The 16,888-nt window shown below is 49.4% G+C and overlaps 1 protein-coding gene across 1 annotated transcript in view; it reads right to left on the bottom strand.

The window, feature by feature from the left end:
• Positions 1-2,456: 2,456 nt before the first annotated feature.
• The window catches only part of Twist2 (twist family bHLH transcription factor 2), a 46,760-nt gene continuing 32,328 nt past the window's right edge, over positions 2,457-16,888 (bottom strand). Inside the window, exon 2 of the mRNA XM_051154363.1 lies at positions 2,457-2,597. The gene's annotated coding sequence lies outside the window, so the exon portion shown is untranslated. The remainder of the gene's footprint in view (positions 2,598-16,888) is intronic.

Genomic DNA, 16,888 nt, shown 5'->3' with positions numbered 1-16,888 from the left:
ACTCTTTCCGGGATGCAGGGAGACCCTCCCAGAGCCTGGGGAGTATGCCTGACCCCAGGGCTACAACCATCCATGCTCTAAGAATATTACACCTGCTGTGTTTTCTAATTTCCTCAGAGCCATTGTCAGGGTTCCCATTTGCCTGTGGCCTCTCAAGAGGTCAACGTGTGAGGAGAGTTTTCTGTGTTCTTCCTCCTCAAATTCTGCAGGCCTGGCCATTTTTTAAAAAAAAGTATTTATCTAACCTCTGTTCTTGGTGGAAGTGTTGAATATGCATTTGTTCAAATGGCCTGTGTTGTGAGCGGATAGGAAAGCCATCTCAGAGGAGTGCAGGACCACAAATCCAGGAGAAATTAGATGCAGCATCAATGCTGGGGCAAACACTGAGAGCCTCTGGCTGGCACGCGCTCCCTGTGTCACCGGTAGCTGCGTGGGCTGTTCCAGGCAGCTATTGAGAGGGTGTACCCTGATACCAGCTCTGCCACCCCATGCCGAAGAAATGGAGCTGTCCCCAGACAGAGCCCCAGAGCTCTTTCCCTTCTTGTCCCTTCCTCCACAGCTGTGCTCTTCAAGAATCATGGTGACAAATTTCTCAGTCAGGAAAGCGGTTGCTACACACACCAGCATGAAGACCCGAGTTTGAATCCTCAGCGTTTATATAAAATATTCAGATGTGGTGGTGTAAGCCTAAACCCAGCACTAGGGAGGCAGAGACAGGAAGATCTGTGTAGCGAGGCAGCTTCGCTGAATTGATGGGGTCCTCAGAAAATAAGACGGTGGGCCAGTGAGATGGCTCAGGGGGGAAGGTATTTGTCTTCAAGTCTGATGACCTGAATTTAATACCATTAAACAGAAGGAAAGAACCAACTCCTGCACATCCTACATATGTACCATGGTACACATGTGACCACACATACACATACCCAAAATAAATACATGTAATTAAAAACAAGTAAGTATGTAAGTAAGTAAATGAGGTGATGAATGATAGAAGACACTGATTGCCAAACCTCTGGCTTCTATGTGCACACAAACACACAGACATGTGCGTATACACACCTACACACGTACACATACATACACACCTACACACCTACACATACATATAGTGATGTAAATTTGTTTTTGTTTTGATTCCAAGTGTGGGATGTGAAACAGACTTGAGTAAGGGTGTGTGGTGTTTGTCCACTGGAAACAGACTTGTGAGAGAACACCTGGTGTTTGTCCACTAGAAGAGGAACCGCCTTGTATGGGGGGCACGGTCTTGGCCAACTGATAAACATCCTCTGGGAGGACATAGGGCAAAGTGAACGAACGATGTGTATCTTTGCATGTCCCTTGCTGTCCCGGGAAAGAAAGCTCTGTAAGCCACATGCTCGAGGGCACGAGGCCTTGATTGGAAGAGACGGTTTGGAGCCTTTGCTGTTTCCTGGCCTTGAAGGTGGCCAGGTCTCTCCAGAAGTGGGTCCGTGACCCCTCTCTCTCTGCTGCCCTACCACTGTGAGAGGAGCAGTTTTCCACCACACACTCCCTCCACCCCCACCCCCATGGTTTACAGCCTTGCCACAGGTACAAAAACAATGAAGCCAGCCAGCCACAGAGTAAAACTTCTGAAACTGTGAGCTGAAATAGGTATCTCATCTTTCAAATGGTCTTTCCTGGTTTTTGTTTGTTTGTTTGTTTGTTCATTTGTCACAGTGACTGATATCAACACACTTTGGTTCCTAGGCCCAGGTCTGCTGACACCGGTGCTGACACACAGTTGCATTGCTGGTTTCTAAACATTTCTGCAACTATTAACGTGTGGAGAACCATATGCGTGCCTCCCATCCTTTCTTGTCCCTTTTAGAGTGACAAATACTTCATTTCTGCAACCCACTCAGCTTTCAGGCATAAAGACGAAAACAGAGGGGGCAACGGCAGGGCTGTGCGGGCCTTTTTTATTGTTCCTGGGTGTGGGGCATTTATACACAGTGAGTGGCAGTCAGTTAGCTGGTAAAATATCTCAATAAATAAACAAATCAGCAACATATACACTGGTCAGGGAATATAAAAATGGGCTAGCTGAGCAGGCCATGGAGAGATAAAGAGCAGGAGTGTGTGGGCAAGAATTCCAGGCTTCCTCGAAACAGGCACTGGAGATCTGGGGTGGGAGGGATCTTGGGTTCTTGTTCTGAGAGCCTTGGTCCAGTTTAAACAGGTTCTACAAGAATGCATTTCTGTTTTATTTTAAAATATACATTTTTTTTTTAAAAAAAAGGCACTTAGAGGGAAATACAATCTAATATATCCTTACAAATGCATTCCTGATTCTAGAGCTTTCCAGAAAGATTCCCCAAACCAAAACCCATGAGGAAATCCAATGGTGAGGAGATGAGGACACAAAAGTCACCGGCAGGAAGGCTGGTACCCATCCCACGGGGTATCTCTGAGAAGGATATGAACCTGGGTCTGCTGTCCCGTGTCAGTGTTGTCCCCTCTGAACACTCGGCTTGGGCACTGGGGTCATGAGGAGCGACAAGGTTGTCCAGGTGCCGAAAGTCACAGCCGCTGCGGACGCATCCAGTTCCGCTTACGCCTCGGGTGTGCAGGTGAGTCTGGAAGAGAAGGGGAGCAGGGTGAGATGCCGCAGCACTTGGCATTTTGGGAAGTGTGCTCTTTATCTGTGAGAACCCGGAGCTGCAGGTATGGAGAGCTGGCTCTGATTTGCTTGTACCACTTCCAATTCCTTCCCCCTGCCCCAGAAGACCTCACAGTTGGCTCTGGAAGGCTGCTGTCCACACAGCACAGCACCATGTCCCTCTTAGGGCCACACACTGGCTCCCGGAAGAGATGCCCACAGTGGGCTTCCAGGCTGAGGCTGCTGGGAGGCCGCTGTTGGTGCAGGCTGACCGGAGGATAGAAGGGATGGGGTGAGGGTGTGGGAAAATAAAACAGCTGCTGGGGAGTGCTGTCAAAGGCAGGCGGATTTTAATTTCTCTTTGCAAGTTCTTAGGAATCTATACTTCTGCTTTGGAAAATAATGATAGATTCAGAAGAAGTTGTGCAGAAAAAAAAAAATCTATGAGCATTTCAACCCAGTCCCCTCAAAGTATAAACTCACACTTACAGCACCATAGCCTCAGCATCTGGATAGGTGTGGTGTGTGTGTGTGTGTGTGTGTGTGTGTGTGTGTGTGTGTGTGTGTGTGTGTGTGTGTGTGTGTGCGCGTGTGTGTAGTATGTAATGCATGTATATAGTGTGTGTGTGTAAATGTATGTATGGTGTGTAATATGTGTACAGTGTATGTGTGGTGTGTATACATAGTGTGTATGGGGTGTAGATCTTGAGTTTAATGCATGTATGTAGTGTATGTGGTATGTGATGTGTGTATGTAGTGTGTGTGCTGTGATGTGTGTATGTAGTGTGTGTGTGGTGTGTGATGTGTGTATGTAGTGTGTGTGTGGTGTGTGATGTGTGTATGTAGTGTGTGTGCTGTGATGTGTGTGTGTGGGTGTGTGTGGTGTGTGATGTGTGTATGTAGTGTGTGTGTGGTGTGTGTGTGTGTGTGTGTGTGTGTGTGGTGTGGGGTGCTGTGATGTGTGTGTTTAGTGTATGTGTGGTGTGTGATGTGTGTATGTAGTGTGTGTGTGGTGTGTGATGTGTGTATGTAGTGTGTGTGTGGTGTGCGATGTCTGTGTTTAGTGTATATGAGATTTTGCTTAGCGTGTGTAGAGTGTGTGTGTGACATATGTGTACAGTGAGATGTCTAGTATACATTGTCTTGTGCTTCTTGCTCCCTCATCTGTCAGTAAAATACATGACTTTTCCATCATTACAAGGTCATACAACTGACTTTTAAGATGTGTGAGCCAATAAAAATGGGGCTAATAGGGTTTAATGCTAATGCCAACTTAAAAACTCCACTCTCACAACGTTCTGGGTGCAGGAACCTTCTGGCAGTATTCAAGGGTCATGTTCGTGGACAGAAGCTGTATTCACATGCCACACACCTGTGAGGCAATACACACACACACATACATATATACACTTACATACAAGTACATATATTGACATACATGTGCGTACATAATACGCACACACATGCCTGCAACACATTGGGTGCTCTGCTCAGAAACATCCTACCCACCCTTAGTGAAGGCTGATCTGGAATCAAACTGCCTGGAGGGGAGGGTGAGCAGACAGGTGGCAGGACAGAGTGACAGTTCTTTGGGGGAGGGGCGTCTGTGCTGGAGGGATGCCCAGGTCCTTGAGGAGTCTGAAGGTTATGACAACAGGTCTCCCCCACTCATCTGTGCCCGCCTCGAGCTCACTGAAGATGTGAGGGGAGATGGTTGGAGGCTGGTTTGAGAGGTAGATGGCCATTTAGTTCAAGGTTGCATTTCTGCTGCAAGGTCCACAGAGTGAGGAGGACGTGTTAGTGGGCACAAGGTGCTGTCAGGGACCAGCAGCATGCTGAGAGAGAGAGAGAGAGAGAGAGAGAGAGAGAGAGAGAGAGAGAGAGAGAGGTGGAGGGAGTCAGTCGTCCAGGTGGGTGATAAAGCAACCAAGGCTGGGAACAGCCAGATGTGAGCCATACTCCAGGACTTCAGCCCCAGCAGAGGCTGCATCTGGCTTGCTACTGGCTGTTCAGGGCAGCACACCACCCTGCCACACCTGACTGGCCAGTGTGCACAGGCCTCTGACATCCAACACTGTTCCCAAGACCTGAACTCTGTGAGGGGCTTCTCAAAGCTCAGAGAGTTTTCCTATTCTAGAACTGTGACAACAATCTGGAAAGTCTAAGATTGCCACTACAACTAGATGTGTGTGTGCGTGCGCGCGCACACACACACACACACACACACAGACAGACTTATAGACACAAACACACACACTGACACACAAAGACACACACAGAGACACACACACAGATACACACAGACACACACAGAGACACATAGAGAGACACACACACACAGACACATAGATATACAGACATATAGACACAAACACATAGACACACACACACACTGACACACACAGAGACACAGACACACACACGTGTGTGTGCTTGCTTGCTTTCTCTTCCTCCTTCTTTTCCTTTTTTCAAGTTCAGAGCACTCAAACTATTTAAGCCTTTCTAAGTGGTCCTGGGCAGAGAGTCAAAGGCTGCTCCATTGTGTAGAATGTGGTTATAATTAGATAATTAATGGGGGTGTGTGTGGAGAAAACTAAATGGAAGCCTTCCTCAGTGGGAGGAAATAATTACAACAGCTTTTGATATCTGAGCTGAGCCAGCCTGCCAGGGGAAGCACAGGTTGGTCCATGAAAAGCCTAGAATGGCAGGGGCTGTCCCAATAGGGTAGCTTTTGGGGGTTGGCTTCATCTGCCGGAGAGGCCCGGGGCTCAGGCAGAAGCAAGTGGCAGGTTCATTAGTCTTCTTGACTGAGAGCATCCGAGCCTAACCCCCTTGATGTCACCTTGACCCCCACATGTCTGTAGACATGGGCAAATGTAAAACATCTGGGCTCAAGATGGCCTCCCCTCTGAAGGGCTACCAGAGCCCCATGCATGGGCCTCCTGTGGCTCACGCCCACTCTGCCCGGCTCGAGTAGGCTACAGAGCGGCTGCAGCTGGACCGAGTGGTGTTCAGTGGCCCCTGACCTGGACCACTAGGCACGAAAAAGCTCCTAAGGGCCTTGTGCTGGCCAAAGGAGAGCGTGCACACTGAGTCTCCAGAAAGCCAGGCAAAAAGAAGGGCTGGGAGGTGTCTGTCTACCACGTGTCTGCCCATCCTTCCATCTGCCCTCTTTCTCTCTCTCTCACTCCTCCTTTCCTCCCATCTGTGTGCACATCCATCTACCTTCCAGTGTGCACTGAGTGTCCGGCATGTCCAAAAAATGGTGCTGGTTGCTGAAAAGGCTGGGATGAACCAAGGAATCTGACATCAGAAGAAACATACATATAAACTAGAACATGGTGGAGATGCTGAAAACTGTCTCAAGGAAAGTGTAGGCTAGATGCTGCTGCATAGGAGACTTAGCTGAACTGTCAGAAAGATGACAAAGTGCACATGTGTGCACCCATGCACACACACACACACATACAGATACATACATGCATGCATATACAGAGACATACACATGTGTACATGTATACACAGATGCACACACATGCACATACACACATGCATTCATATTGATACACACACACATGCACACACAGATACATACATGCACATACACATGCATGCATACACATATGCACATACAAGCACACACACACACACACACACACATTCACACACACAAAGCACATCTGGGTTTCTCATGTGGTTCTCCAAGAAGCAGAAGGAAAAGTGACCACAGATCCATGGGTGTGGCCATCATCTACAGCACAAAGAAGTGCTGTTCTACATTAACTGACCTCTCTGCCCTTAGAGTGAGAAAAGGATAAACTTTGAGCTCCATGGGGGCCCTAAGGCCTTTCAGTTTGCTCAACTATGTTGGCCCCTGCCAGCCTGCTCCTGCACTTCTGACTTGTACCTCCTACACTGGCACTCTGCTGTCCCTAAAGCCAAGACCCTCCCAAGTCCTGGGATTCTGGTTCCGCAGAGGGTGGGGAAGTGGCAGGCTGGGTGAGAGTACGGCTGAAAAGAAGCTGCCGTCAGACCACATGGATCCCATTGATCATTCCACTTGGGGAGTACTGGGCTTCTGGAGAGCCCGGGCTTCCGGTTGGGGCCCTTCCCATCCTGGACACAACTTCCGAGCTGCCCACACCAACCACTGATGGGTGGCTGGAGAGAAGGGACAGAGAACACCGCCAGCCAGGAGTCCCAAAACTCCAAAAAGCAACGGTCAAAGAGGACAGATCAGGCCCGTAGGGTCATGGGCAGAGACTTCCATGAGGAGCACCCACCCCAGGGATGGAGGCGCTTTGCTTTGAAAGAGAAAGGACAGATTGGAAACTATCAAAAATGCCTCTCAGAAGCCACACCCAGCTTAGGGATAAAGTGATTTTAATCAAGAAAGCGATGATCGGGAAAGTAGACACTGAGGAGCACGTCCCGAGATCAGACACTGCTGACCTACCCTGGAGATTGGTATTCAGACACAAAAAGAAACAAAGCCAGTCAGACTCACAGCAGCTTCTCACCTGCGTCAATTCCAGAATGTTCGGGGCCTTGATAGGAAAAGGTAGGCACCAGGGAGTCTCTCCAGCTGAAACTCCCAGTTATGGAACTGACTGGAACCTGCTTGGGTGTCCAGTGTCTCCCTCCATAGTGTGACAAGAGACAGTCCAGTGCCCCCCACTGCCAAATGGAGGATAGGAAAGTCGAGGAAGTGCTGAGTCACCATGGACTGGGCTGGCTGGGAAGCTGACAGGCTCTGGAGCTAGGCTGTGGCACCCTGAATGTGTCTTCCGGAAATCTCAGCAGGAAGTGCCATGAGCAAGTGCTCAGACTGGGTGGTCCATCCGTGAGCTTCCCCAACACCCATTTTAGCATTGCCCAGGCTGGCCTCAGATTTGCAAGCTTCCTGCAACCGAAGGCTAGTATTACAAGTGTGAACCACCACGCCCAGGAAAACTTAAGGAACCAGAATGGACCCATGACTAAGTGCCAGCTAAAAGAACCTACTTACCAAAGGTCTGCGTGGATTCATGTGAACTACTAAGCCTGGTTCATGGGGGATTTAACAGAAGCTGCAAAGGACAGGAATTCCTACCTGTGTGACGTCAACTATTCCAGAATGTAAAGCAAGAGGGCCCATGTCCTGTTTTATTTTCCTTTATTTATTCATGCCTATTTATTTCTGAGCCTAATGTTTAGAGCCATTTTAGGCTGATAGCATGGAGATTTTTTGTCTGTGCTCTGTACCCATCTAGTCACCAGTCTCTTTCCCACAAAACATCACCACAGCCAGACACCAGTGCAATGGTACAAAAGCCGAAGGATGGAATATCACCCATGCATCGGAGTGAGAAACCCTACGACATGAGCAAAGCAGGTGAGGCCTTTGGTGCTTTGGTTTGGTTGACATCGAGGTAGGGTTTCAGTGTGTAGCCCAAGCTGGCCTTGAATTCTCAATTCTCCTCCCCCCAGCCTTCCATATGCTGGTGTTACAAGTGTGGCCTTCAGTACTGTTTTTAAGAACCAATTCTAAATGACCATTAAAAAAAAGAAAGAAAGAAATAGTTCTAATTCAGGAATTCGAAATGAATAGCAAGCCAGTGGGGACCTGGAGAGGGAGGGTCACCCTCCGAGGTCAGGAGCACAAGTCTACAGCCAGACCCTGGGCTAAATACAAGCATCTGCTCAAAATTGGGAAGGCCTCAGAGATGTGGTTCACCTTCTGTGGGCAAAATCACTAAGCCGGAGTGGACCTACTGTGTGTGTGTTCTGCGGGCCATGGAGACATTTTCTGTCAGTGCTCAGTCTGGCTATGTTACCATGATGGTGAAAAGTCTGGACTGGAGGAGGCTGTCTCCTTCCCTGGCTGGGGCCTTATGCCAGCTGTGTTGGTTTGAATGAGAATGGCCCCATAGGGTCATGCATCTGCCTCTTAGGCTGCATTGGTGGAACTATTTGGGAAGGATTAGGAGGTGTGGCCTTGTTGGAGGTGTGTCATTGGCGGTGGGCTTTGAGGTTTCAAATGCCAATGCCAGGTCTATTTGCACATTCTCATTCTCTCTCTCTCTCTCTCTCTCTCTCTCTCTCTCTCTCTCTCTCTCTGGATCAGGATGTAAATTTTTCTTTTAAAAGTTGCCTTGGTCATGGCGGTAACTAATACTCTTGTCGATAACACCTGATGGGCACTTAGTAGCTGTTGAAAGAAGGACACTATGAAGAGACCAGAGAGAACCTACAGTTCCCAGGGCTTAGAACAGCCCCCACCCCCACCCCTGCCACCACCCCCACCCCTGCCACTGCCCCCACCCCCACCCCTACCCTCACCAGGTGAGCAGTGGCTTCCTACTGCAAGGGATACAGTAGGCCTAGACCAAAGAGGGCTGTGGACAGCTCAGCTAAAAGGATCAATGATGCTGGAAAGACAAGCTTTACTACGCCAGTGACAGCTGCATGTTGCAGGACATTTGTCACAGGTCATCTTCTGACTCGCATACTCCATACTGTAGGGAGACAGCCGAGCCTCAGAAAACTCGGCTGTCACCTGTTGCAGAAGGACAGTTGGTAAAGACCACATTGCCATTGCTAGGCAGAGAGAAGACACTATGACCCCACCCTTAGGCCAGTTTCATTTCCCCAGACCCCCAGACCAGGAGGCTCTTGTGGCATGTGTGCCTTCCCGAAGCTGGCAGGCAGCATCCCTTCCCCACCTTGACAGAGAAGCAGACGGAGTCCTGGGCTGGAGGCACCTGCCAAGCAGCCACAGGGTTTGGACATTGTATCCACAGCAAGCTGCCTGAGTCTGGATTCTTCTGCAACAGAGAAGCAGGCACAGTGGCCGCAGAGTGTGACCCAGGAGCCTCTCAATTGCCACTTAGGAGTCCCAGACCCACACCTGCAAAGATCAGCATCCCAGTTTGTGCAGGCTGCTTCTGAGCATGCGCCATCTGGCTGTTCATATCCAGTGGCAGCCCAGCCCTGTCCTGAAGTAAACTGAGGCTAAGACAGCCCATATCACACAGAAGCTTAGAGTAATGGCAGAAGCAAAGACGTGGGCATTTTGATGTTCTTTGTCTGGGTCTGGCCTCACTGTGGCCGCCCCCATCTTGAGGTTGTGACAACTAGTTTCAAGGGTCCCAGACATATAGGCCATGAGTTTCTCACGCCAGTCTCACGTGGGCCGTCCAGTGGACACTGCTGGCCACCCTCAGCCCACGCACCTGAACAGAAAGGCACCAAGATGTTGGAGATGAACACCAGAGTCACCTCACTCAGCTGAATAGCCTTTCATTTGCCTCTGAGTGGGAGCTTCAAGGAGAACACGGGGCCTGTGTGGGGAGAGCAGCTCTGGGCAGCCTCAGGCCTGCTGCCAGCCCCAAGCTACACACACATACGGCCCTGTCGCTGCCTCCCCCAGCAAGCTGTCTTTTTGACAAATGCGTGCTCACGGACAGGGAGGAAACAGCATGTTTTGCTTGCAAAGGCAAAATCTTCCTCCATCCCCAGATCCTTGCAACTATCTCCGTTCACAGAGTAAGGCAGGGCAAATCGGAGAGTGGATAGCTACAGACAAAGAGGCCACCTCTCAAGAGCAGCCAGCCAGGTTAGCCTAGTGATGACCCAGCTCCCTTGGGTCCTAGGAATTGGGTGCTAGGTACTAGGTGCTAGGTGCTAGGTGGGTCTGACCAGTGGAGACTTACAGGACAAATGTGGGGTATACAACAGTTGGGCTTCCTCCTCTCCAAGACAACATGCCTGCCCACTCACTCCTCTGAGCAGCCTCTGGATGAACTGGGGTGGTGGGGAGGTCACATGGACAAAACACAGAGCTCCAGCGCTCGCCTCAAAACCCTGGCCCACACCTGGCTGAGTGAGCTTCTGAAATGGAACAGTAGCTGAAAGAGACCTTTCCAGGGGTTTGAGGATGGGGGTGGGGGTGGGGCACTTCCACGGCATGAAGGATGTCAGTGGGGCTACGAAAGAGGGAGAGAAACAGGCTGTTCTTTCTCTGAGGCAAATGAAAATTGCAAAGCAATGGGCCTTCTGGGATTCATTTGTTTTTATAGTTTCCTCTGGGTGGCTGTGCCCGGGCCCCTCACAGGAGGTTCCTTCCCTTCAAAGGGCTATTGTAGTATTCACCTACCTGGAGCAGCGACTGTGTGGTCTCCTTTGTGGGCTTCTGGGCCCTGATTCTAGAGAGCTGGGCCAGAGCTTGGCTGTGTATCTCATTGGACAATGAGGAGACTGTGACACTAGCCATAGGGATTTCAACACCAGCCAGAGCAGAGACAGGGAGCTACCCTCAGGGCGGAAGGAGTCCTTCAGCCCTTTAGGACACAAGCCTTCTCTACTTCCCTGTAATGACCTGTGAGTGACATTCCATCTCCTCCTGCCTCCCGAAATCCCAGTGGGGGGATGACGTTATCCACCGTACCATGCCCAACCCCCCCACCCCACCCCCCACCCCCACCTCGGGGTGTGGGTAAGACCTATGCGTTTCTCTGGCTCTGCTGCAGCTGGGGTGGTCTTGGGAAGGGTGACCCTGGTGCACCTGTGCTGCCGAGAGCTTTTTGCTCTCTGGCTATCTTTAGGTGACAGCATTCTAGCACTTTTGAACCCTCACGGGCGAGGCAGAAAGGATTAGGGTGAAGGTGGGCAAAAATGGCCAGACAGGTCTTCCACAACTCTGTTCTCTTTTAGCTCCATGACCCATACATGCATCAATCTTGGGCTTGCCATGTGTGACAAAAGGGGACCCCCCTATTCTCCCCCATTCCCTTTCTCCCTCCCCCTCCTTCTCGCTTTGGACTTGGCTTTCTCTTTCAGGGACTCCAGGCTGACTTTTTGGAACGGCCCAACTAGTGCCCCCAAAACAACCAGAAAAGGTTCCAGTTTGCCTGTATCCCAGTGACACTGCAGGGCCATTGGCTATCTACCACCTACCAATGACCTACATCCTAGGATGAACTCTGTCCCTTTGTCCATCTGGTGGGAGCTGCCACAGTGAGGCCAGACCCAGTGTCCTGCTGGCCTAATCCTCCTGTTTTAACTGGCAGCCTCTTACTCAATAAAGCATGACTCTTCTCCCTCATAGGCCATCAACAGGCTGCAAAGGGCATTCCCCCAGCCTCAGAGCCACAACGAGCCAGATCACCAGAGAGGAGTTGACCCGCTTCCAAGCCCTACAGCTTCCACATGGAGGAACTCCTTCACACAGTGACTTATGACTTCCTCAGATGTCGCTGAATCAGCCCCCAAATAAAACCCAGGGGAGAGAAAGGAGGATGAAAAACTGCCCCGTCCCAGCCTAGTGGTGACAGAGGCTCCTTCAGGGACCATCTAGTCAAACATTGTCATCTCAGAGACAGAGAGATTACAGGACACAGGTGGGCTAAGATGGGCAGCCAGAACTCAAGCATGGCCGGAAACACTATTTCACAGGCAGAGCACCTGCCATGCAAGCGCGAACTCTGGGGCATTAGCTTAGCAAATGCATTCAGGTGAAGCCAAGGATCACGTGCTCACCCCCCTCCAGCCCCCATCCCTGCACCAGCTCAACAGAACCTGATGGATGGCTGCAGAAGGGCACGTAGGGGATGCAGAATGCAGAGGTGGCCACAGCTGGGACCGTCCTGAACCCAGCTCACTGTTCACTTTAGGGACCAGACAGTACAACAAATCTTTACAGCAAGCATGTCATAGGTGCTCTAATGAAGTAGTCATGTTAAGTCCAGCCAGGGTTACAGTGCTGTGATATGGAGTACAGTCAATATGCATTACGACACAAAAATTCCAGCGAAGTACTGCAAGCTCTCGGAAAGCCTTGATACTGTCTGGGGGGTGGGGGTGGCAAAGCAAGAAGAGCTAGGACAGAGAAATGGGGCCCAGCCAATCAGGCGAGGGTGAGGATATGGGGTGGGCCAGTGTTATTTTGGCGAGGGGCCAGAGACACACAGGGACAACATGACAACATGGAGTGTGTGGGCACAGGCATATTGGAAACGTACTGTAGAGATAAGTCTGGCCAGGAGAGATGTAGCCCAATGATGAGGGATCCCTCACTGGCTCAGAAAATTGGGAACAGAGACTCGACAGGGCCAGGGGAGTCACAGAGGCCACACTGACTAGCTCATACAAATTCACGAGTTACCTCAGCTTCCAGGAGAGAGAGAGAGAGAGAGAAAGAGAGAGAGAGAGAGAGAGAGAGAGAGAGAGAGAGAGAGAGAGAGAGAGAGAGAGAGAGAGAGAGAGATGGAGAGAGGAGGAGATGGAGAGAGAGAGAGAGAGAGAGAGAGAGAGAGAGCGCAATACAACCAACCTTGTGAATGCTGGGTAACTTACTGTGCTAGGATTTCAATCTGGGCCCCGGGAGTCCAACTCTGCAGCTCTATGCTTTCTGCCTATGATAGAACTCACAGAGGAAGCTGTAATCTGGGTCTGGGAATGGGCAGTCTTGTAAGAGGTAAAAGTGGAAGCCTACGGTGCGAGGCATCTTGGAGGGAGAACAGGCAGGTAGCAAGCCTCATTGTCTAGAGGATAAGAGAAAGGAGGACCAAAGGCTGGCCTATAAGCAGTGCTGGGAGGAGCAGAGAGAGAGAGAGAGAGAGGAGGATGACCTAGGAACAGACTCTATATGCAGGATCCAACAGAGATGGTATCCAGACACTGGTGGTTGGCAACTTGGTTCTTTCTATATGCTAGACCCCATGCCTTATTTGGCTGAAGGCAGGCAACACTCTCACCAAGCCAGTGTTTGGGGTCCACATTTTAACATGAGCACCCCCTGAGGTTCTGAAAGTCAGCACACAGCCCCAGCAATGATGTGCAGGGGCAAAAAGCAGGGAGTTGTAAGCAAGTGTCCCACACTCCTCATATAGGACTCAGGGACACTGAGCCGGGAGAGCGGGGTAAGGATTCCTTGATTACTTCTGGGCAGATGCCCTGTTGCCTCACACCATCTGAGTGAAGCAGAGAGATCCAGAAATATGTTCATAGTTGTTACATTTTTAAAAGTTAATATTGCTGAATTAAAACCCCACATTCATAAATAGTGACATGTTGAAATAAGTTTCACGCATTTATTTTTGCTGTCCAAGTGTTTTTGAATAGGAAAACAATTGTTCTGTATTTTCCTAAACATTGAATTTTTTTTCATAAGTAACAAACAGCCCAAGTGAATGATAGCACGATGTACACATCTCTGGTCCTATTTCTAGAGAAGAAAGCCTCAGTGGGAACCAGTTATGGACTATGGCTAGGATGCAACATGTCCCTGGGGTCCACAATATTGACAGTCAAAGCGAGAGCCATGGGACCACGGACCTGCTAACAGCAAGGAATACACACTGTGAGCTCAGAGTCAGTTCCTTAAGCACATATCTGGCTCTGTGAGCACAGCTCTTAGGGTGATTGCCCCACCACCACCAAAGAACTGTAGATATGGTCACAAGAGTGACAGGCAGCCTACTGACCCAGCAAAGGATGGCATTCTTGGTGGCCTTGCCTCCTTGCCCAATGGGAGGAACACATAGGGTTTTTTGCCCAGGATGCTTCATGGGCACTAAAGGCTGACTTCCCCCCTACAGCATCTTCTTCAGTGACTCCTTCATCCATCTTACTTGATGGCATGCACGGGGTGGGCTTGCCCTCCCTGGGGCCTCCATGGAGACACAGGCTGGACTGGGCCCACTTTCATGGACCAGGCAGCTTGGGGACAGGCTGGCGTGTCTCCCTCTGCAGTCCATGCCTCATCTATAAAATGGGCGGTACAACCTTTGCAGAAGGCAAGGAGACACCTGACACATGGCTGGTGCTCACTGTGGGCTAATAATTCTGTAACGGACACACGAGTCCCCAGAGCAGTTATTCACAAATGAGGCCACCAGCCTGAGGAGGAGGAGGAGGGCTGCTCCAGGCCACATATACTGGCTTCTCTGGGATTCTAGGTACCTAGTCCTCCCGGATTACGTAATACTAGAGACCACAGAACCGTGAAGACAAGCTGATTTTTTTCTAAAAGCCATCACTCAACAACAAACATTGGTCATACGAAACAGACATAGTATTCTGCTATAGGCCCAGGAAGCAGGCACTGATGGGGAGAGGTTGTCTGTCAAAGAACAGACCATAGGCCTTCCATGCCTTGTTATCACACATGCGTGGACACATAGGGTCATCCCTAGGTATCCAGCGGCCCTCAGAGAATACCAGTATTTGTGGGCACTTAAGTCCCTCACACAAAATGCCACAGTGTTTTCAGAGTGCACTCACGTCCGCATGTAGATGTCAGTAAAAAGGATTTCTAGGTTTTGAACAAAAAGCAGAGCACGCCACAGACTTTGCATCATCTCTCGATGGCCTAGAACCCTACTATAAGTTCTGTGTTCACGGTTGTTAATGTAGTGGGGCTTAGGGAAAGCTCTAGACATGCGCTCAGGACAGACAAGATTGTTTTAAAGGTTTCCAATCCTAGAGTGGTAGAATTTGTTTATAGGCAACATATACATATGTATATGTATGTATAAGAGTGTGTGTGTGTTGCATTGTGCACCCATATATTATATATACATATAAAAGGCATGTATATACTCCTCCTTACATGCATACACACACACGTTCACGAACTCACACATGCACACACTCACACATATAGAGATGCATATACATGCATGGCATGTACACACACACCCACACACAGTTTTTCTCTAAAGAGGGCAAATTTTGCCTCAAGTTCCCTCTAGTTGTTATTTACTGAGTTCATGGTTTGGGACAGAGATTTGATTTATTTATTAATTTATTTCTATTTTTTATTATTTTGGGTTTTTTAGACAAGGTTTCTCTTTGTAGCCTTGGTAGTCCTGAGCTTGCTTTGCAGACCAGGCTGACCTTGAACTCACAGAGATCCACTTGCCTATGCCTCCCAGAGTGCTGGGATCACCGGCATGAGCCACCGTACCTGGCTGAGGGGCAGAGATTTTAAACTCACATGGTCCTGGCTAGTTCACCATTAAGAAGTTAGTGTGAATACAGGGAGCAGAGTCAGCCAGTCAGACTGAGCATCTCTTCTTGGCTGGATTCCATATCCTTCCCCTCTCTGGCCCTCTGGGACTCCAGGGACTTCCACTGGTCTGTTCCTAGGAGAAGGGTCCCCAGCAGTGGAGCCAACTGCAGCTGGAAAGTGGGGTGTGTGGACATGCCCATGGAGGGCACTGGATTTTGGAAGAACGTGTCTACGCACACATCCAGTGTTACTGCCTTTCGTGGACATGGCCTGGGAAATCATGTGTGGGACTCTTAGATCCACAAACATGTCCTTGCATTATTTTTTCCTATCGAGAGTGACAATATTCCTAAGTCTGGAAGCCAGAGATGAGTCTTATTTGAATTATAGCAAAGCTCCAGGCCTGAGATACCGAGCAAGACCTGGGACCCAGACGACTGAGGCACTACCTCACTGCAGGCTCTGAGTGTTCACTGCAAACCCTGGTGCTCGGGAAGCGACCCAATCCTAAATGCCCATTAAAGTCTTTTAATTAAGACTTGAACTCCGTCTTAACATCCCATAGTCAAGTCTTTTGCCAAGACAGACCCCATGAATATGCAAAATGGTTTTAACATCAATTTTATAAGCGTGCTCAGCCATCTACTTAAGGCCTTGATCCAAAAAAGCCACCTTCCCTCCCAGGTCCTCTTTAATCAAGCTCGGTCAGTAAATAGATGTGATGCAGATGTCCTGTGCAGCTTTAAAGAATTCAGGTTGAATTCACTTTAAACAAAACACTGCCCCGCAATCAAATAAAAAGGATGAAAGTAAACCAAGAGGAGAAAAAAAAAAAAAAAAAAATCCAACAAAACCCTTACCCGAGGCGGGACTCTGCAAATAAGCTAATAAATCCGAACTACAGATAAAAACTTGAAATAACGCTTATGGAAAGTGCAAGAGGACCAAAACTTTTCAGCCATTTAATCTGTGTGACTTTAAGGAAACTTGAGCTCAGAGATCCGCAAGCAGTGCTCGCATAAAGTCTTGGACAAACCCTAAAAGAGTCTTATAACAGTGTGAAAACTGTAGTAAGAAGTGCCTTCCACAGCCAAGCTCCTCGGGCTTGGCTTTCAGATGGCTCACTTTATTCAGCTCTCCCGGAGAATATGCATCTCACAGAGCGAATGTATTGATAAGATTTTTTTTCCGGTAGGCCATGAAAGGCAGCAGTGCATTATGGGATTGCTTTCCCTTGCAGTAGTGGGGTTCTGTCAGGGTGAGTTAGGCCTTGC

This window comes from Acomys russatus, chromosome 12, assembly GCF_903995435.1.
Source record: "Acomys russatus chromosome 12, mAcoRus1.1, whole genome shotgun sequence".
NCBI lineage: Eukaryota > Metazoa > Chordata > Mammalia > Rodentia > Muridae > Acomys > Acomys russatus.
The sequence above is the reverse complement of the archived record's forward strand: the minus strand, read 5'-3'. Positions and strand labels throughout refer to the sequence as shown.